General features: G+C 41.6%; 1 protein-coding gene across 4 annotated transcripts in view; it reads left to right on the plus strand.

The window, feature by feature from the left end:
- Positions 1 to 21,194, plus strand: part of C12H1orf21 (chromosome 12 C1orf21 homolog) — a 610,172-nt gene that overhangs the window by 77,385 nt on the left and 511,593 nt on the right. Inside the window, exon 1 of one of the 4 annotated variants that reach the window (XM_033916056.1) lies at positions 9,916 to 9,996. The exons of 1 other annotated variant lie outside the window; for it this stretch is intronic. The gene's annotated coding sequence lies outside the window, so the exon portion shown is untranslated. Of the gene's footprint in view, positions 1 to 9,915; positions 10,013 to 21,194 lie in introns of those variants that run through there. 2 more of the 4 variants (XM_033916057.1, XM_033916060.1) reach the window with 2 other exon arrangements.

A 21,194-nucleotide genomic window follows, 5' to 3' on the forward strand; every position in this document is an offset into this window, starting at 1 on the left:
GTGTTTCCATACCCCCACTATTTCCCTCTCTTCTCCAGAATATGTAACTTTCCCTCCCCTTCCCCTCATATCCTCACTTTCATGTTAGTCAATTATGTCTTTAATGTTTACTCACCACATTTTATATTTTAAATATTATCTTTGCTTTTCTTTTTATAAATTGTACTGTGAACCGGCCAGATACTTGGTGATGGTCGGTATATTAAAAAGTTAATAAACTTGAAACTTGAAACTTTCAATAATCTATGCAAAATTTGGTAAAGACAACACAGGTCCGTAATTCTCTACTTTATTATTATCACAATCTTTACAGAAAGGACTCCAGGGTAAAAATGAAAGAAGCCAAGAGAGAGATACGTCTGGCGAAAGCGCAGGCGGAAGAAATTGAAGGATGTGGCCTTTCCCCGAACAGATGAGTTAAAGAAAACTCTTTTAAAGAAGTATGGAATGGAATACCAGGAACAAACTGTAGACCAAATACCTACAGAAATTTGAGCAGCTGCAAATAAATTGTACGGAGGCAAGATTTAGCCCGAGATCAGATGAACATTAAAGGGCATTTGAAGGTATCTGAGCAGATTGAGGAGAACATGTCCTGTTTTTCCATGCCTAAAAATACCACCTTGTCTAATGTAATCTCTGATCAGATCCTTAAGAGTGATGCAACTATGTATGCTGGACAGTCTCCTCCAGTAAACAGAGCTTTAAAGCCTGCAGCCATACAGAACCAGATGGTCAAAGGGCTCCGAAGTGTAGTATTGCCAAGGGATCTGTCTCACAAGTTTCTGCTGCTGGCAGATGTAAACACAGCATAAGAAATAGAGACTTGTGGCATTCTGTGTGGAAAGCTGATGCATAATGAATTTACTATTACCCATGTAATAGTGCCAAAGCAGTCTGCTGAACCAGACTACAGTACAGTGATATGGAGAATGTGGAAGAATTATTCAGTGTTCAAGATCAACATGATCTCCTCACAGAAGAAAGACGGAGAGAAAGAGAGAGGCCTGGACCAAAGGGGAAAGACAGGAGGCAGATACTGGAGAGGGGGGAGAGAAGGGAAGGAAATAGAGATGTCAGACCATGGGGTGGAGTGGGAAGAAAGGAAGGAAGGAAAGGAGAAGAGAGAGATGCCAGAGCATAGGGGAGGGGTGGAGACAAAAAATGGAGAGGGGGTGAAGCTGAAATAAATCATGTACAAAGGAGAGAAAGGGCACAGGATATAGAGTTTATTGGAGAGACATAGAAAGAGGGAAGATACCATATGGAACAGAGAGAGGGTGGACACTGGATGGAAAAGGTAGAAAGGGTGGACATTGGATGCAAGGGGCAGAGAAAGGGTGGACAGTAGATGGAAGGGGTAGAGAGACAGAGAGAGGGCAGAGGCTGGGTGGAAGGGGCAAAGAGAGAGGACAGATTTTGCATGGAAGGGAGCAAGGCCAAATGCAGAATAGAAAGAAGAGAGCAAAGAGAAGATGACTAAAGCAGAAACGACAAAAGGTAGAAAAAAATATTTATGTTGCTTTACGTAGAATCAAGTAGTATTGTAACTGTATTGATTAAAATTTATCAATAGGAAATGGAAATAAGGCAATTTTGGGGGGACTAAACCCCTTTCCTCAGGTCAGGACCAATATTCCCTCTAAGCTGTGCGCTTGTGCACGCGCACACAACTTGCCGAACCCGCGCACGCAAATTAAAATAGCGCGCACAAAAAAATAAATTTTTGCCTAAAATGATTTTCACTGCTAAAATGAAATGTTGCAGAAAATCAGCTGTTCCGATTTCCCATTTATCACATTTATTGAAGCGCTATATTATAAATTTTAAGTCATTCACGTGATTCTGTTATCTTTGGCAGTTGAACTTGACATGTCACGTGTCCCATAGGGCCATAGTCTATGGCCCATAGGATATGAAACACTTCCGATTCTTTGACTTCCTGAAGTTCCGCCATATTGTTTATTTCATGGAATCGTAGTGTGCAGCGTGGTACTGCGGTTGTATAACTGTATTCGTTTATTAAATTGCAACCAGATATAACTCTTAAAATGTCTAAACCAAATACCGAATGGTGAAAAGTGTAAAACGCAAGACAGCTGCAACAGCTTTTAGGTCTGAATGGCTTGAAGAAATTGTTGAAACGGAGACACCGGAATCTTTGAAATACAATGCGTGTTCGACTGTGTGAAATATTTACCTATGACGAAGACGATGGAGTTGTGTGTTGTTATTGTCAAGATGCCAAAGCAACTGGAAAATTCTCTACTGGAAAAATATGGGATGATGTTTGGAAACTAGACTTTCTGAAACGCCATCTATCAAGTAAATCTCATACCGACAGTACAGTGGTACCTTGGTTTACGAGCATAATTTGTTCCAGAAGCATGCTCGTAAACCAAAATACTCGTATATCAAAGCGAGTTTCCCCATAGGAAATAATGGAAACTCGCTTTGATACAGTGGTACCTCAGTTTGGTGGGATGCTACAGTTGGAAGCATGTGATGCTACATCAATAGTAACAGCAATTAGGGAATTCTATAGGAAACATGAACTTGACCTGAATAAAATGGTTATGTTCACCTCTGATGGTGCCTCTGTTATGTTGGGAAAAATAGATGGTGTTGCAGCACAGCTGAGAAAAGACATTCCACATTTAGTGCAGCAACATTGTGTTGCACATCGGGAAGATTTGGGACTTTCTGATTTATGGAAAGAAGTAAAATTGATGAAAGAAGTAGAAACTGTAATGAGAACTGTGTACACGGTGTTCTGTCGGTCTTCTACTAAATGATGCAAATTTCAAGAAATAGCAGATGCATTTGAATGTGAATCAATTGCTTTCAGACCTCTGAATGAAGTGCGCTGGTTATCTAGACACTTTGCACTTAAAACAATTATTCAAAATTATGATCCCCTGTTAAAATATTTTGAAGAAGAAAAAGATAATGATCCTATTGCAAAGTACTGCTATAAGAAGCTGAACAGTGAATAATTTCATATTACACTTGAAGTTTTGAATGATGTCTTATCAGAACTGGCTTCCTTAACCATGGCATTTCAAAAATGTGGTTTGACACCATTGGAAGCTTATCATCTTGCACCGGGTAAATTGAACAAACTTCGAATGCAATACTTAGGCGACAAGGTTAAGTGGAATGATAAAGTCAACAGTCTTCTTGACAACAGGATGAGGTCTGGAGAAAAAGTTTCAGTGGATACTAATTCCATATTAACCTTCATTAACATCCTATGTTTGCATCTGGGTGAAAGATTTCCTGAAAATGAAGTTGAGGAATGGTCTGCTTTTGACTGTACAGCAATATCACAATGCGACTTTGACTTCGGAAATGGATATATCAGATCTCTTTGTTTAAAGTATTAACAATTTCTTCCGGAGGAAAGTGTTATTATTCAGCAATACAATGACTTTAAATTCCTTGTTGCAGAAAAAATCAAAAGCAATCTGATAAACAGCTTTCCAGATATGATGAAATTTGCATTTCAGAATGATCAATTTGCAGATTTAGCAAAATTGATGGACATTGGTGCCACATTCTTAGCATCTAGTTCAGATTGTGAGCGTGGTTTTAGTCTAATGAACAATTTGAAAACTAAACAAAGGAATCGTTTACATTTAGAGCATTTGGAAATGCTGATGCGTGTTAAGTCACCTTCAAGATGGAGGCTCAACAGATCTTGACAGAATTTATTCAGACTGGATAAATATGAAAGATCGCAGAGAAAAAATTTGAAAACTAAATTGCTGTTATTTTCTAAATTTTAAGTATAAAGTATAATGATACCTTATTTATAGGTAGCGCTCAATGAAACATTTCAATGAAACATAATTTATGTTTATTGAAATGAGACTTTATGTTACATAAAGTGTAACTAAAATTACATTGTGTTTTCGTTAATTCAGACTAAACTCAAAGACCTGCCCATAAATGCCCATAACTGAACTCCAGGCCCTCTGGCAATCATTTTTATAGCGCACACAAATTTAGTTTTTATTTAAAATGCACATGAAAAATTAGAGGGAACATTGGTCAGGACAGGATTCCATAGCAGCTGTATACTGAACTGTCTTGAAGAAAGATTTGGCCTCTGAAAGCTAATTGAAAAATGGATTAGTCCAATAAAATAGTATTTTCATATTTCTCATTATTTGTTTTATTTCTATTTGTTAATTTGTAAAGTGGTGATTGTTATGTAGTAGTTTTTTCAAATTTACATCTACTGTCTTTATATTTTGCACAGTATTAGGGGACGTGTCACTGTTTCTATGGTGTTGCATTGTATGCAGAGTCTGATTTCTTGGTTCAGTTTAACTTTTGTCTACATATTTCTATTTTTAGTTTGTGATTATTCAATATTGGGCAAGGGTGTATCTGTGTTCTGTGTGTATGAAAAGGACATGGCTTTCTGTTAGCATCGACTACAGGATCAATTGACTGTGTAGGATCTGGTTTGTTTAGTTTTACAATGCATATGTTGGTGTTCTAGTGCTCACTGCAGTGTTTAAGATGCTGCCTTTTCCTAGATGCACTCTTATTGTGTGACTCATGGATTATTACTAAAAATATCTTTTTTTATATAGAGGAGGGGGTTGTTAAAAAATGATCAGCACTGGCTGTCATATATACTAGGTACACCACTGGATTTAATGACCCTATTCTAACTTTACTGTTGACGTAGGTGTTGTCCCCCCAATACACACACACAAACACACATATTATAAAGAATTAAATTAAAGTTGTATTATCATCAAGCAGCTTTCAAATGACATTATAAGAAAATAAAAATAAAATATTTTTAATACATTGCTAATTATTACCTGCATCTTTACCTATACTGTTTTGCCCTAGCTTTTACTTTGCACTATAGCAAAATAAAAAAGATACATAAAACCCATCTAGCACGACCAGTCCCTACCCAAACACCTCGTACCCTCTATACCCTTAATACACTCTAATGTGCTTCTAACTACCCAACAAAGTCTAAAATGCTTCTAATTTACCCAACACTTCTCACCTTAAGATTTTGACTACTCTTTGGTAATTCTTATTACCCAACTTTTATCACCTTAAGATCTCGACTACTCTTTGGTACTTCTTAAGCAAATAATATGACATCGCTTATGCTATTCCTATTTGGTACTTCTTAAGTAAATATTATGACATCGCTTATGCTATTCCTGCAAACTTTTAATGTAATTCTTGATAACTTTGATGTAATCCGCCTTGAAACGCAAGGCATTGGCGGAATAGAAATCTTTAATGTAATGTAATGTAATAAAGATCAATCACACAGGTGTCCTTCAAGGCTCAGTAACACCTCTCCATAAATTATGTGGAAGAGGTCTGGAAGTGGGGACAGCATCTATTTCATATCATCAGTGAGACCTCAGGAAGAAACCTAGTGATCAAAACATTATTAGAGGTGTTGTACAGCCATTTCTTGTATGACTGGATGAGCTATATTTATCTTTTTTTTTTAGTTGCTTAAATTCATACAGAAATAAATGGCTAGATTGAACCTAATGACTTCATTAACGCATTTCCCTTTTTTAAACCTCCATACTAGTGTTTTTCAACCTTTTTACACCCGTGGACCAGCAGAAATAAAAGAATTATTTGTGGACCGGCAAACTACTAGGACTAAAATTTAAAAACCCCGTTTCCGCCCCATCTCCGCGAGCTCGGTCACCTCAGTAATTATAGAAAAATAGACAAATATAGTGCAAAATATAGACAGCAGATATAAATTCTCAAAACTGACACGTTTTGATCACTAAATTGAAAATAAAATAATTTTTCCTACCTTTGCTGTCTGGTGATTTCATGAGTCTCTGGTTGCGTTTCTTTCTGTCTGTGTATCCTTTCTTTCATTTCTTTCTTTCTGCACTCAGGACAAGAATTGTCCCTTTCTATTCCCTCCCTCTTTCCTTCCTATGTCCTTAGTGCCCCCGGTGCCTCCTTCTCATGTCTTTAGTGCCCCCAGTGCCTCCTTCCCATGTCATTAGTGCCCCTTCCTGTCTTTAGTGCCCCCAGTGCCTCCTTCCCATGTCTTTAGTGCCCCCAGTGCATCCTTCCCATGTCTTTAGTGCCCCCAGTGCCTCCTTCCTATATCTCTCTCACTGCCTTCACACTTTGTCCCACCCCCACCCCCGAAGCTAGCCTGCCTGCCTGTCTACCTCTCTCCCTCCCTCCCTGGCCAAAGCCAGCCTGCTTGCCTGCCTACCTCCTTCCCTCCCTGTTACAAAAAAAAAAGCCTCCCTCCTTCCTTTCCCCGGGTCGGATGCTATCTTACCGTGCTGCTGCTGCTACTGCTAAAGCCGACAGGAAGTCTTCTTTCCAGAAGACATTCTGGGCCAGCCAGGCAGCAATTGGCTGGCCCAGAACGTCCTCTCCAATGTCAGAATTGACGTTGAAAGGAAGACTTCCTGTCGGCTTTAGCAGCAGCAGTAGGGTGGTTAGATAGCAGCCGACCCGAGGAAAGGAAGGAAGAAGGCTTTTTTTTTTGCGCGACGGGTAGGGACAGGAAATGATCACCTGTCCCTGGACCTTAATCTTGTCGGCCCTGTGCAGACCGGCAGAAATTTCATGTGGACCGGCACCAGTCCTCAGAACGGCGGTTGAAGAACAGTGCTCTATACTAGTGCTGCCTGATTCAGGAAAAAAAAATTCAATTCAATTCAGCCTATTGAATTGGTTTTTCGATTCTATTCGATTTTCCTGCCCAATTGGGTGTTTGTTTTTTTTTTCAAACATCCTGGTGGGTTTTTTTTACAGCCTCTTCACCCCTTTTGTCTTCTGGCGCTGGCGCTGTGGTGTAAACAAAATAAACAAACAAAAAAGACTTTTCGTCTCTCTGTTAAATCCTAGCTCACGTTTGCGGTCTATCACCAGCTCTGGCAGGATACACATTTCAAATCTGACATATTGTAATCACAAAACAAAATAAAATTAGTTTTTCTACCTTTTGTTGTCTGGTCATTATTCAAATTTTGTTGGTCTTGGGCTCTGGTTGTCTTCTGATAACTTGCTTGCCAGGGTCTCCTTCTTTCTTCTTTCTCCCTGCTAACCATCCATCTTCCATCTCTGTCCTCCCCTTCCATTTCTCTTCCCTCCCCAGGAGGTCTGGCATCTTTCCTTTTTTTTGTCTCCCTCCACAGATCCATCTTTTCTTAACTACCCTTTCATCCAGCATCTCTCCTTCCTTCCCCACCACCCCAGGGTCCACCATCTCTCCCTTTCTTTTCCCAGCTACCCTCCTATCCAGTATATCTATGCCCCCCTCCACACCATCCCTTGCGCCCAACTTCTCTCCCTTTCTGTTCCTTCTCTCTCTAAATCCCATTGTCTCTCCCTCTCCTCTATTTTCTGACCCATTTCTTCCTCCCCAAAGTCCAGCATATGCACATCTATTTGAAACCCTCCCTTCCCTCCCTCCGTGTACACCAGGGCCCCCCTCCCCTGAAGGTCTGTACCCCCTTGAAGGCCTGCACCCCACCCCTAAAGGCCTGTGCCACCATCCCTGAAGGCCTGTTTCCCCCTTGAAGGCTTGTCTCCCCCCCCTTAAAGGTCTGCATCCCACTCCTGAAGGCCTGACATCAGAGGAGGGGCGGGACCGCGATGGAGGAAACAGCTCCGAAGCGGTACTAAGATCGCTAGCACCGCGATCTTGTTTGCAGGCTGTTCCTGGAAGGTAAACAATGCGGGGAGGCCAGGGGGTGGAAGCCGGAAGCCGGACGCTGGGGGGGGGGGGAAGCCGACAGCAGCACTTCCCGACTGACCCTCCCCCCTAGCCCTCTAAAGCAGGTGCGGCAGCTGCCGCTCCTGCTTTAGGGGGCGAGGGGGGAGGGTCAGGCGAAACAGGAAGCCATTTTTTTTTTCACCCGAAGTGAATTGGTGAACCGATTCAAATCGGGAATTGGGAAGCACTACTCTATACCATTTGAAAGATGGTGAATATCTAATTATTCACTTCTAGAATTTGATATTTCTTAAATTTAGTAAAAATATTCTGGCACAAGTGTCAAACCTTAAAAAAGGAAGTCATATTGAGCATTGGAAAATAATAATAATTAACTAATAAAAATAGTATACATTTAATTTTCCCCACCACCAAACTTCCCCGTCCCGTCCCGCCCCACCCGGCTACTTTTTCATGCCACCCGGCTGGAAAATATTTCTGCAGAGAACACTGATATTAGTATTAAATCTCTGGTATGTGTTGAATTAGGTAAAAACTAGTACTAAAAAAAACCTTTGTACTGTAACTATGGCAAATTGTAATCCGTTAACTGTATGTTAACCTGTAACCCTTTCTGAGCTCTTTGGGGAGAACAGGATATAAAACAAAATAAATAAGTAAATACATTTTTGTTAGGCACCTGTTTTTGATTTAGGGGCCATTGTGCGCCAACAGTAGGGTTACCAGATTTTACATGAGAAAAATCTGGACACATGTCCCTGCCCCTCAACCCCGCCCAGTTCTGCCCAAGTCATTCCCCTTTCTGCCCCAGCCCTGCCCCAAACCTCCTCTTCTTGAGCTTGGAGCTGTGTTTAGAAGGCCTCTGAGCATGCGCAGGTAACACGATGATGTCACTCGCAAGCATGTGTGCATGTGACATCACCGCGATGCATCTGCGTATGCGCAGATGATCTCCAGTCGCAACCCCGAGCTCAACGCATTTCAAAACCCAAGGTGCCGGATTTTGAAAAGCCGCCCAGCCAGTCCTCTAAAAAGAGGACCTGTCCAGGTAAATCCAGACGTCTGGTGACTCCAGCCTACAGGCATTTCAACCAAGAAAACCCTGCATTAAATATGATGCGCCTAACACCGGATAGTTGGCACTAAGCGTGATTCTATACAGTGTGCCTGAAAGGTCACTTGGACACACAAAGTCAGAGGCTTGAAGAAAGTACAAGAGGTTTATTTACAGCATGCCGGACTCTAGTGCAGTGAACAGCCTGCTTACCAGAGTGTTAAAACCAGGAAATGCATGGACTTTTATGCCCTTTTCACTAAACATATGCAAACTAATACATACAAAAACTACAATTTTCATTTGTTACTTCTATAACTTTTCTACAATTATTATTGGTCCTAAGCCAGCACTTATGATAGGTTCAGGGATACAACTTATAGTCTTATAGGGTACTAGCTCATTTCTCTGCTTATCTAAGCCTTGCAGTTCTAAATGTTACATGTTCAGGAGGGCAGGGTACATCATGGCTCAAACTCTTATCTATTTAGCTTACAATGTGGTACATTTCAAGCAGATGAGGTCAATAGATTAAACACTGTTTTCAGCTATGTAGGCCAGATCAATATTTCAAACAACAGTTAACCATTTCATGACCCTACATGCCTATCTTTTATAGAATTGTGCTTAGTGCCACGCTATTTGGTGCTAACTTTTTAGGCCCTAAATATATGCATAAGTCATAGAATACTAATACTTATCCACAAGACCTACAATTATACAAGTAAGCAGTTAACTAACTTCAGAGTGCAACTCGATTAGTGCCTCAATGTAAGGAGCATGGGCTTGGCACTGGTGCGTCTCACATTTACAGTATAACTTACAGACTACTGTAATATACACACTAATGTGCTGCATTTAGGGGTGCATATTTATGCCCAGATGCCAGTCTTTATAGAATTGCCCACACAGTGCTACAACGTTACCCCTCATACATAGAAATTTCACAGAGCAAAACGTCTTCCTAGTGACCGCATATGCACTGCTCTAAGGTCACTCCTCACAGGCTCTAATATAAAACACAAATAAAAACACACACGCCTCCTCACGCTCTTTATATACTGTAGCGGGGGCACACAAGCAGCTCCAACGAATCCCCTCCCACCCGCTCGCTCCAGGAAGCGACGCTCCTCCTTTCTTGTCTCGCTCTCCCCCTCGGCTCGCGCCCATTGCGGGAGGTGTGTAGACTGAGAATCCGAGGCGACGGAGGTCGGGAGAGGTGAGTGCAGGGACGGGTGAGTCTGGGAGCGGCGCCTGCAGACACCTTAGGGCCGGCCTGATTGTATGAATCTGCATTGCGTTCAACGCCGACGCTCCCCCCCCCCCCCCCCCCAATCGACCACCGTGATTTAATTTAAATATCGATGGCCTCCGCGCTTGCGGTCACCACTGCTTTTTGGTTTCTGAACTTATAACTGCAGCTGTTTTACGGATCATTCCCTCCCAGCACACCCCTGAACCGCCTTGGGATGTATTACTCTGGACTGATTCAGGGCTTGATCATCATCTTTTGTAAGAATTAGTTGTGGGAAAGCATGAAAAGTGCTTCAAGACTGATAATGCATCAAAGAAAAGGATAATACAGTTTAAATACATGAGTGTGCTAGAGGAAACAACTTGCATAGTAAATAATGTCAGGTGAAAGACCAGTTTGTTTTACTGAAATTTTCCAGTTCACTTTGGCTAGAAGAACATATAAATCCCAATCCTGAAACCATCCGTAGGGACATATGCCTGGTGTGGTAATAGGGGACGTGGTGCCATCCATATCCGCCTGTGTGCTCCAGATCCTTCTGCAGCTGCTAGTGAATAGTCGCATCATCTGAGGAATCCCAGCTTCCCATGCATTTAATTCTGTAACAGTCCCAGTTTTCTCCAGCTTTGGTAGATTATTCCAGGCATCTGCCAGGCTCTTAGCAAAGAGATAATTTCTCATGTTTCCTCCCTGCAACTTCAGATTCTTTGCCCTTGAACTTCCTTTCCTATGAATGGTTTTACCTTTCTGTATTTCATTGAAGGCAGCCTCTTAGACATTTGATTGTTTTTGTTATGTCTTCTCTTGGGCTTATTTTGGGGGTAGGGCTTATATTAAGACGTACCCGGAAAATCATGCTAGGTCTTATTTTCAGGGAAACACAGTGTACTAATATTTTCTATAGCGCTACTAGACATACACAGTGGTGTTCATTAAACATTCAAGAGACAATCTCTGTTCAGTGGAGCTTACAATCTAATCAAGCAGACAAACAGGACAAGTAGGGGGTTAGGGAGTCTCTCAGAGAGGGAATGATGAAAACAGGCATGGGAGCTTTACATGTGAGTGGGAGTTATGAGTTAAAAGAATCTAAAAAAATTGGGCTTTTAACCTGGATTTGAGTACTACCAGAGATGGAGTTTGACATGCAGACCAGGGCAGTCTGTTCAGGCATAAGGTGCAGCAAGAAAGAAGGGACATAGCCTGAAATTGGCAATAGAGAAGGGTACAGATAGGAGAGACTTACCTGATGAGCAGAGTTCCTGAGGAGGAGTATAGGGAGAGATATTGCAGAGCTGCAGAGTGAATGCACTTGTAAGCCAATAAGAGGAATTTGAACTGTATGCGTAAATGGATGGGGAGCCAATGAAGTGACTTGAGAATAGCGATTCGTGCAGAAATATAAGTTGTGCAGCAGAATTTGAACAGATTAGAAGGGAGAGAGATGGTTAAGTGGAAGGCCTGTGAGAAGCAAGCTGCAGTAATCTAGGTGAGAGGTAATTTATTGTCAGATAAACACTTATCAGTTGTCTTTCTTGGTGAAGTCTTTGATTTTTGCTACTGTGAAGATCTGCCCTCTTTGCTTTATTATATGGAAATAAAGGCCAACAAACAAGTGATATAATTTTTTTAATTGAACTAAATCAAATATTTTTCTGACTACCATATCTCTCCCATCACCAGACAAAATGCTATCGTCAGTCTTCTTGCCCCCCCCCCCCGCTCTCTCACACCTTTTTCTACATTACCATTATTAATTTTGGATTTAGCTCACATATTTTCAGTAGTATCTCAAGTTACATTCACTTCTATTAAGCTGAGCTAAGAACATAACACTTACCGCTGCTGGGTCAGACCAGTGGTCCATCGTGCCCTGCAGTCCACTCCCACAGCGGCCTTAGGTCAAAGACCAGTGCCCTAACTGAGTCTAGCCTTACCTACGTATGTTCTGGTTCAGCAGGAACTTGTCTAACTTTGTCTTGAATCTCTGGAGGGTGTTTTCCCTTATAACAGCCTCTGGAAGAGCGTTCCAGATTTCTACCACTCTCTGGATGAAGAACTTCCTTATGTTTGTACGGAATCTATCCCCTTTAACTTTAGAGAGTGCCCTAGAGCTAGAGGTTTTTTAGTATGGGTCGGCAAAGTAAGTGGTCTGATGCTCATAGGAATTCTATGAGCAATAGAGCACTTGCCACGCCAGCTCACGCTAAAAACCTTCTAGTTCAGCTTGATAAATGGGCCCTATGTTTGTACCTGATTCCATGAAGAGTTAAGAGACTTGGCCAATATCACAAGGAGCAGTAGCAGGATTTGAACTGAGCTTCCTTGATGGACAAGCAGGTGCTCTAATCACAGGCTGCCTCCTCCCCACCCCACTCCTATTGTAAGTAGACCTGGAACTTGCAAGTATATTCGGGCAGCACCATCCACTCATTTATTACGCTCTTCTCAATAGCATGATCTACTTCTCGCAGAACCCTCAACCGGACGCTGCTAAATCTTCCATCCACAAAAGATCGCTATAAAAGAGTTTTCCACTCCATGCTTACCTTTCTAGGACTAAAAACGTGGAATGGCCTTACAGAAAGGACCAGAACTGAATTTTGCCACATCATCTTCCGAAGAAAACTGAAAACCTATCAGTTAGATACTTAGGGCTCGTTTTACTAAGCTGCGTTAGGGCTTAACACATGGAATAGTGCGCGCTACAATGCCATGTGCGCTAGACGCTAACGCCAGCATTGGCTGGCGTTTGTTCTAGCCGCGTAGCGCGGGGTTAGCGTGCGCTAAAAATGCTAGCACACCTTAGTAAAAGGAGCCATTAATCTCCTTCACCCTCTCCTCTCTTTCCCCTTCCCTCCCACCTCCACTCTCCCCTCTTTTCTCTCCCTTCCCTCTCCTTCCTACCTATTCCACCTGCTCTCTCTCCCTCCTCTTCCTCTCCTTACAGTCGCCTTGAGCCTGTATAGGTATGAGCGACGCAGAAATAGAAGATTAGATTAGAGGTTTCAGAAGCTGCTCATAAATGGACTTAATGAGCGAGTAAAAAGCCCTCACCTATCAGTTGTTTGCTGAGCTTTCCATTCTGCCTAGGCTTGTAGAGTGCCGAGGTATAGTAAAATAGACAGAGGCATGTCTGAAATGCACCACGATTGAGGCTAACATTAGTGTTAGTGATTGCCTTCCCTGTTCATCCTTGTGTGTACTTTCCAAAATATACAAATTGCTTGTTGCATTAGAAAAGCTTGATATTAATAGATCTGAGCCATTTCAGGGGCCATTTAAAAGGGGGGAAAGTGAAGAGATGTGATAGTTATCAATAACTCATGCAGCCTCTGACATAAAGTACTTCACCTTTTGCTCCATTAGTTTATTTGATGTCACTAGTCCTGTGAAGTAGCAAGTTTATTGTTGATGGCACTAGTTTCAGACCATTATGTTTTGGGACAAAAGACATGGATTTTTTTCCAGATCTTTGTTACTCCTTTCAGGAATAGAAGGAGAGGTTTTTTTTTGTGTGTGTGTTATGCCGAGAGGCTTTGGCTGTCGATACAAGTTTTCTTTTACATTTTTCTTGTATATATGTATGAAAATGCTCAGTAAATCTTGTTTGACCCAGCTCATTTGTTTAGATTTCTTGATATCTGACCTGGTTAAGACTTGGTGGGGAGGATCTTAAGTTGTATATCCTGCATAGGTAAGGGTGATGACATACTCCTTTGATATTTCCTTTGGTTTATTAACAGTGTCTCGCAAATATTTTTCAAGCCCCCGGCAACTAAACTCAGTGCTGTGTCTTCAGGGCATCCGGGCATGCGCAGACGTTATGACATCACATGCATGTGTGATGTCATCATGTTGTTGTCTACATATGCGCTAAGGCCCTCCAGACGGAACCCTGAGCTTGCTTACCCTGAAATTACTATGCTGATGGGGGAGGGGGGTGTGGAGAGGAGGAGAAGCACCAGCTGACTGCCTATAGGATGTGCCTCTCATGGCAGACCCGAAATCTCACCGCAGCACACAGTTTGCGATACACTGGTTTATTAGTTATGTATTTGACTATTCCCAAGTCTGTATTCATGGCATCTCCACTCTAGTGGGCATGGATTGTAGTTTCAATTTGGATTGTATCCTTTCTTTTCTTCTTTACCTGCTTGTTTTCATGTCGAGGTATCATCTTGATGGTAGATGTAGTGATATTTGAGAATATTTCTTTCTTTACTGTTGTTATAGATGATATTAATGATGATATCTGATGATATTGTTCTTTTATTGATGCTAACCGTATTCTTAAAAAATAACATTTTTATATAGACATCGAAGGGAAGCCTTCCGGGTCGGCTTTGGTGGAGGGCAGGAAGGAGGCCTGTTTATAAATGGGATCCCTGGTAGTGGCGGCGAATGACAGTGGCTCCATGTTGGGGGCAAAGGTTGGGACTGTTGGACCCACGATAGGGAGGGAGGGAGGGAGGCTGCTGGGCACGTGATCTTGAGGGGTGCTGCTGACCAGGAGGGGTGGGAAGGGAGGCAACTCACGGAAGAAACTTTACTGCGGGACAAGGCAATTCACCGCTCTGTGAGGCGGTGAATAGCCTTGTCCACATACTCACGGTAACCAGTTGTTTTTTTCCCCTGTTCCTGTGGGTTACCTGCGGCTAGCCACGGGTAACAATCACTGTGTCATTCTCTACTAGCAGCCCCTGTTCTCCTTGCCAGCCCTATACCTTTTTTTTTTTTTTTTTTGTAATGGGCGCTGCTATTGTGCATGTGTTGTGTTCCTCGCACAATACAGGCACCACAACTACTGAAAATTGTGATCTTAAAAGGGGAAGGGGCGTTCCCTTTTGTGCATAGCAAGGAGAGCTCATTTTAAATACTAAGAGCTCCTTGTGATGCATTTGCATAGGGTTCTCGGTGGCTGCTATGAGGATCGGTAACAGCCCCACAGACCCTTTTAAATATCGGCAGGAAAGCTTTCTGCGGCAGTAAGACTGCTTTAACAAGTCTTACTGCCAGGGAAAGGGTTTTTTTTTTGATCGTCGGAGCCTAAATGACTTAGAGCAGGCAACATTAACAAGCCATATACTACCGAAAATACCAACTGACCTGGCTTAATCACTTTTTTGAAAATTCTTGACTGGGTAAAAGTGTGCTCAGGACTAAACGTTGCTCTTTCTGAGAGTGTGTTTAGGCTGGGAGAGGTGCGGACTACTCGCCAAACAAGCAGTGAAAGTAGACAGCCACATCTCCACATCCAATCTACCGATTTCAATACCAAACTACAGAACCTTCAGAAGGGAAATAAAAACCAGGCTGTTCAAGAAATATGTCGAGACAAACTCCTGATACAACCAATATCCTCACTCCATCACCAGACTCCAAATGTTACAGCCAATAGCTTCCCTGTAATCTTCCTTTTGTATTCCGTCTAGAACCGCAAGGCATTGGCGGAATAAAAGAAACTAATGTAATGCTATCCTGGTGAAATGGAGGCCACGTAGAGCTTGAAGGGCAGTGCTGGAGTTTCATCGTGGCGTTTATTGCATCCCCAGGAAGTAGTCACGATGTTAAAGAAGAGTCATTTTTGCACCCATCTCCCATTAGTTGCAAGTCAGTATTTGCACCAGATTTCAGCAGGCATAAGTGCGGCACCCAAAGTTAGATCTATCAGCATGGAACTTCCTATTGACTAATTATGGGTACGATTTACTGATTTCCCTCTTTAATGCATAATAAATGTCTGGACACACTCCCAAGAGTTAACTCAGAAGCTCTGCAATTATTCATTTAATTTTTTACAACTAATCTGCAGTATGAGCAGAATTTTCACACAGTTTTAGTACAAAGTAGAGAATGATAGGGGGACAAATTTGTCCCCGTAGGAACTCAATTTCCCTGCCCCCATCCCCTCGAGTTTTGTCGCTATCCCTGTCCCGTTCCTGTAAGCTCTGCCTTAACCGCACAAGTCTCGAACACTTATGATTTTAAAGTATTTGAGGCTTGTGCAGATGAGGACAGAGTTTGCAGGAATGGGGCAGGGACAGGAAAAGAACTCGTGAGAACGGGATGGGAAAATGAGTTCCTGCGGGGACAGGGAAAAATTTGTTCCCGTGTCATTCTCTAGTACAAAGGCACTTAAGTTTTATTACTTAAAATAGCAGAAAGACAAAGGTAGAAGAAACATCTGAAATGTTGGAAAATGCCTGTGACATAACATTTGTATGCAAAAGTGTAGGCAACTCTGGTGAAACTATATCTTTCAAGGAATCCCTAAGTGAATAGAAGTCAATATAACATCTACATTATGCATAGTTAAATAGACATCTTTCAGCTTTGTTAGATAGAGTTTTCAGAGTAACTTCAGAAGTATATTTTGACTTTGCATTTCTATAAAACAGAAATGTATTGCTGAGTAAGGCATATATGATCACTAAAAAAGCAATATTGGATGCCAGACACTGGACCGGCATTAACACAGCAGAGAAATAATTTCTATCATGTAATGGAAATGTAATTGCAAGCTGTTAAGTTTTATTTATCTAAAACTATTTATATTCTGTTGATCCAAAATACTTGTTCTTGGCAGATTTTAATTAAAACAAATAGTACAACATGTAAAACACAGTGCAGTCATAAACTAAAAAGACACATAATCAAAAAACATACTCATAGATTGTTAAGTAAAACAGATGTCAGAATGAGTGAAAATTGGGCAGGGTTGAAGGCCTGTAAAGAAGAAGACTAAATGGGAAATCTTTATTGATGAATGCTTTGGAAAAGGTTTAGGGGATCTTTTACTAAACAGTGTTAAGCTGCTAGAGTGGCTTTGCCTCTAAGGGCAGAGCAGAGGCATGGCCACATGGTTTGGTATAGCGTGCTAGCTGTTTAACTACTGATTGCTGGGCTACACAGCACCACCTCAAAGGGAGGTGCTAAGTATAGCTGTGCTACTGACAGTCCTCACTGAACATCACAACTCGACACTCCCCATCCATAAGCTTTTGAACCCTTATCCACAGATGATCATTGATGGTATCAAGAGTCAGAGTGTGAGAGCTGTCCTCCTCTGCTTCCATTTATTCAGCTCTGACCCAACAAAATGGCTGTTATTACCCTTAGTGGTAGTCTCATATTGCTACTACTAGGGATCAGCTTTCCATATAAAGAAGATGCCATCTTATATGGAAGGCTGACTCCTAGTGTTAGCAATGCAAGATTATCACTAAGGATCATAGAAGCCATTTTGTTGACCAAGATCCAAAAATGCGGGAGCAGAGAGGAGCCCCTCCTGCCCTTACCAACTATACTTCCAACAAATCACCTTTGGGTAACACTTTTGGGCAGGGGATGATAGGGGGCCTGAGAAGGGAGAGACAGGGAGGGCAGAGGAAGGTTTGGAAGCTATATATAGATGGGGCTTTGGGCAGAGGAGGGATGTGTTGCTTTATGATGTTCAATGGGAGGGTTTAGGCAGATCTGAAGGAACATGCAGTTGGGAGGGGGGAGAATTTGCATGGTCGGAACCTTGAGTTGGGAAAGTAAGTAAGCAATAGGATGTGAAGCGGGATTGGAAGGGTGGATGTATGTGTGATGCAATGCCGTGCCTATTCATTTAATTTGGGATCACACTGCATGGAGTGGAGTGGCTTAGAGGTTAGAGCTGCTGATTTGGTACCCTGAGATTGCAGTTTTCAATTCCAGCGCCACTTCTTGTGACTCTGGGCAAGACCCCAGGTACCATAGTTAGATTGTGAGCCTATCGGGATAGAGAGGGAAAATGTTTGACTACCTGATACTATTCAATGTGTTGTATCTGCAGTGCTAAATAGCGTGAGCTCTCTGGAACTCTATGTAACTGTCCCCTATGTGTTAAATAAAGAGAAGATGCTGGGTATGCCCCCTCATTTACCACATGTTAATTTTAGCCTTTAGCTTGCAGTAAGTGCAAATTCTTACTGCATCTTAGTAAAAGATTCCTTCAGTGATAAATCTCTAAGAACATGTCTTATTGGGTCAGACCAATGGTCCATCAGGTCCAGTAGCCCATCCTCACAGTGGCCAATCCAGGTCCCTTAGTACCTGGCCCAAACCCAAGGAGTAGCAATATTCCATGTTACCAAACCAGGGCAAGCAGTGGCTTCCCCCATGTCTTTCTCAATAACAAGACTATGGATTTTTCCACCAGGAAATTGTCCAAACCTTTCTTAAAACCAGTTACATTATCTGCTCTTACCACAACCTCGGGCAACGCGTTCCAGAGCTTAACTTCTCTCTGAGTGAAAAAATATTTCCTCCTATTGGTTTTAAAAGTATTTCCCTGTAACTTTACTGAGGGCATAGAAAAAATAGACAGGGACAGATTTTTCAAATTAAGGGGATCAATAAGTACAAGGGGGCACTCAGAGAAATTGAAAGGGGAGAGGTTTAGAACAAACGCCAGAAGTTCTTTTTCACACAGAGGGTGGTGGATACATGGAATGTAGTACAAGAGGATGTGATAAACAGGAGCACGCTACAGGGGTTCAAAGAAGCTTTGGATAGGTACTTGGAAGACAAAGGGATTGAGGGGTACAGATAAGAGTAAAGATAGATTATAGGGATGGGATTAGAGGTAAGTTACAAAATTAATCAGGGACCACTGTTCAGGCACTAGGCCTGATGGGCCGCCGCGGGAGCGGACCGCTGAGCAAGATGGACCTCTGGTCTGACTCAGTGGGGGCAACTTCTTATGTTCTAGTCTGTGTGATTTTTGACAGACTGAAAAATAGATCCACTTGTACCCGTTCTACTCCACTCAAGATTATGTAGACTTCAATCGTGTCTCCCGGGAGCACATCTAATAAGAGCCACTCTTAAATATTTAGAGGCAGTATTTTTTAATATTCTGTTTACCAGGAACACAGGGAAGCATGGCGAGGACTGACCGACAAAAGTATCCAAGGGTTGGACATGATTGAATGGATAGTAATAGTAGTAGTATACCAAGGCACAATTTTCAATCAAATTTGTCAAAGGATAAGACGCTAATTTGGCTGGGACAACATAGGAATGATGTGCTCATAGTAGAAGGGCATCCTACTCAAAGACACATGGGCTATACTTTGTAGCTGATGTACAACATGTATTAGAATTAATGGATGAATAAGAAACCAAAGACTGGTCTTCTTGACATTTGGAGCATTGAGATAAAGCAGCAGATTTCTGCGTCTCAATGGCCATGAATTTGGCTTCGAGGATGAGATGTATGGCTTCTGCATCTATGAAACAAACATGGTTTTTTTTTCGTTACATAGATCTTTTTGGACCCCTGTTCATTTACAGAAATTAGATAGTTCCAAGTCTAATAGATGCTGGCACTGTCATCGTGATGTAGGGACTTTGGATCATTTACTGTACTATTGTCCCTTGATACTTGGGTTTTGGAGATCCATTTGGGGTCAAGTGAATAAAATGTTGGAAGATCCAGTGACATTGTCATACGATACCATGCTATTTGGCACGTTAATGAGGGCTAAAAGCCAAATATCTTCCCAGAATAATAAACTTCTCTTTATTATGACAGGAGTTGTTGCCATACAACTTATTATGAGAAACTGGAAAAGTTGGGATCGGTTAAATTATACTTTCTGGTGGGAATCTATGCCACATGTTTAAAATGGAACGTGTGATTGCTTTACAGCAGGGACATTATAGAAAGTTTATGGATATTTGGGAGCCATTGACAAAATTCTGTAAGGAGTGACTGTTGATTTTGCTCTTTGATCATACATGTCCAGGGTGGGTGGGTGGGAAGATACTTTTAATTTGAGTGCAATTGCTGGATATGTAGAAAGGGGGGGATGATATTGTTTTATCTTTTTAAATTACTTACTTAAAGAGCCTTTTGAATTTTATAGTGTTCACTTCCTTTAAAGATAGATTAGCTTGTGTTATGATATAGTTAAACCTATCCTCTTGTTTTTTTCCTTTTTCTCCGAACCCACAGTGTAACTTTATGCTATTCCTTACCCCTCATGTAGGTTTTATATTAAGTGTAATGTGTAATTTGTCATTATTTGTTATATTTTAGCCTCTTGAATACTTTTATTTTGTTAATGTACATCGCCTAGAAATTTTGTAATAGGCGATTAATCAAATATCCAATAAAACTTGAAACTTGATATGTATTTGTAATAGAATATAATTTTGATTGAATTTAAGTGCCTGTTAAAGTGTAAAATGTCTGTATAATATGTTGCACTTATTTTTGGCTTTAAAATGAATAAAGATTAAAAAAAAAAGAATTAATGGATCCTCACTAGAAAAATTTAAAAGCTCTTTAAAAAGGGACGCATTTGAGACATAGATAGCATAATTCTATCATTAAAGCATATGCTCTAATACTTAATTTTAATCATACTGTACGTACAGGTCGTAATCTCCTTTACCTCTTTTCCATGTTTTCCATGTTTAGTCATGCTTTCAAGATTAATTTCTATTACCCTCCAGTTGTTTTTATCCCTAAATGTATCTCTATTTTCTTTAAAGATTGTAGTTCATCCTCCTTTCCTTTTGTACTGGTAATTATTTGTACGTATACACTGTGGGGCTCATAATCGAAAGAGAAAAATGTCCAAAACCCGGCCTAAGTTGGCACTTAGACGAACATTTCCCAAATACGTCCAAGTGCTGATACTAAAAACGGGTTTTGGACGTATTTCTAAACGACCTAGGCCTATATGGTGCCGCTGAACAACCAACGCTAAATGGGGCGTTTCTGGAGGAGTATCGAGGGCGGGAGTTGGGTGGGACATGGGCCGGCTTAGACTTAGTCGTACAGCATGTATAACCGAAAGTTATACAGCCCATGATCGACGGAACTTGGACGTTGTGACTTAGACCATGTAAAACATGGTCTAAGTCACAAAAACCCACCTAAACTCACCAGATAAGGACTGAAAACACATAAAATAGACCCACACACACTACCCCAGTTATTCCCGACCCCCCCCCACACCCCCATAAAAATATTAATCACACCTTTAAAATTCAGCCTCCAGACCATCATCACCTGGCCGCCTGGCATAGGAAAGCCTAGTCGTCCAGCACAGAGGCGGCTTAATCCATCTTGAGGGTGGTTTAGGGACTCATGCAGCGGAGGAGCCATGCCCATAAGCCCC

Source organism: Geotrypetes seraphini, chromosome 12 (genome assembly GCF_902459505.1).
Source record: "Geotrypetes seraphini chromosome 12, aGeoSer1.1, whole genome shotgun sequence".
In the NCBI taxonomy this organism is placed as follows: Eukaryota; Metazoa; Chordata; class Amphibia; order Gymnophiona; family Dermophiidae; genus Geotrypetes; species Geotrypetes seraphini.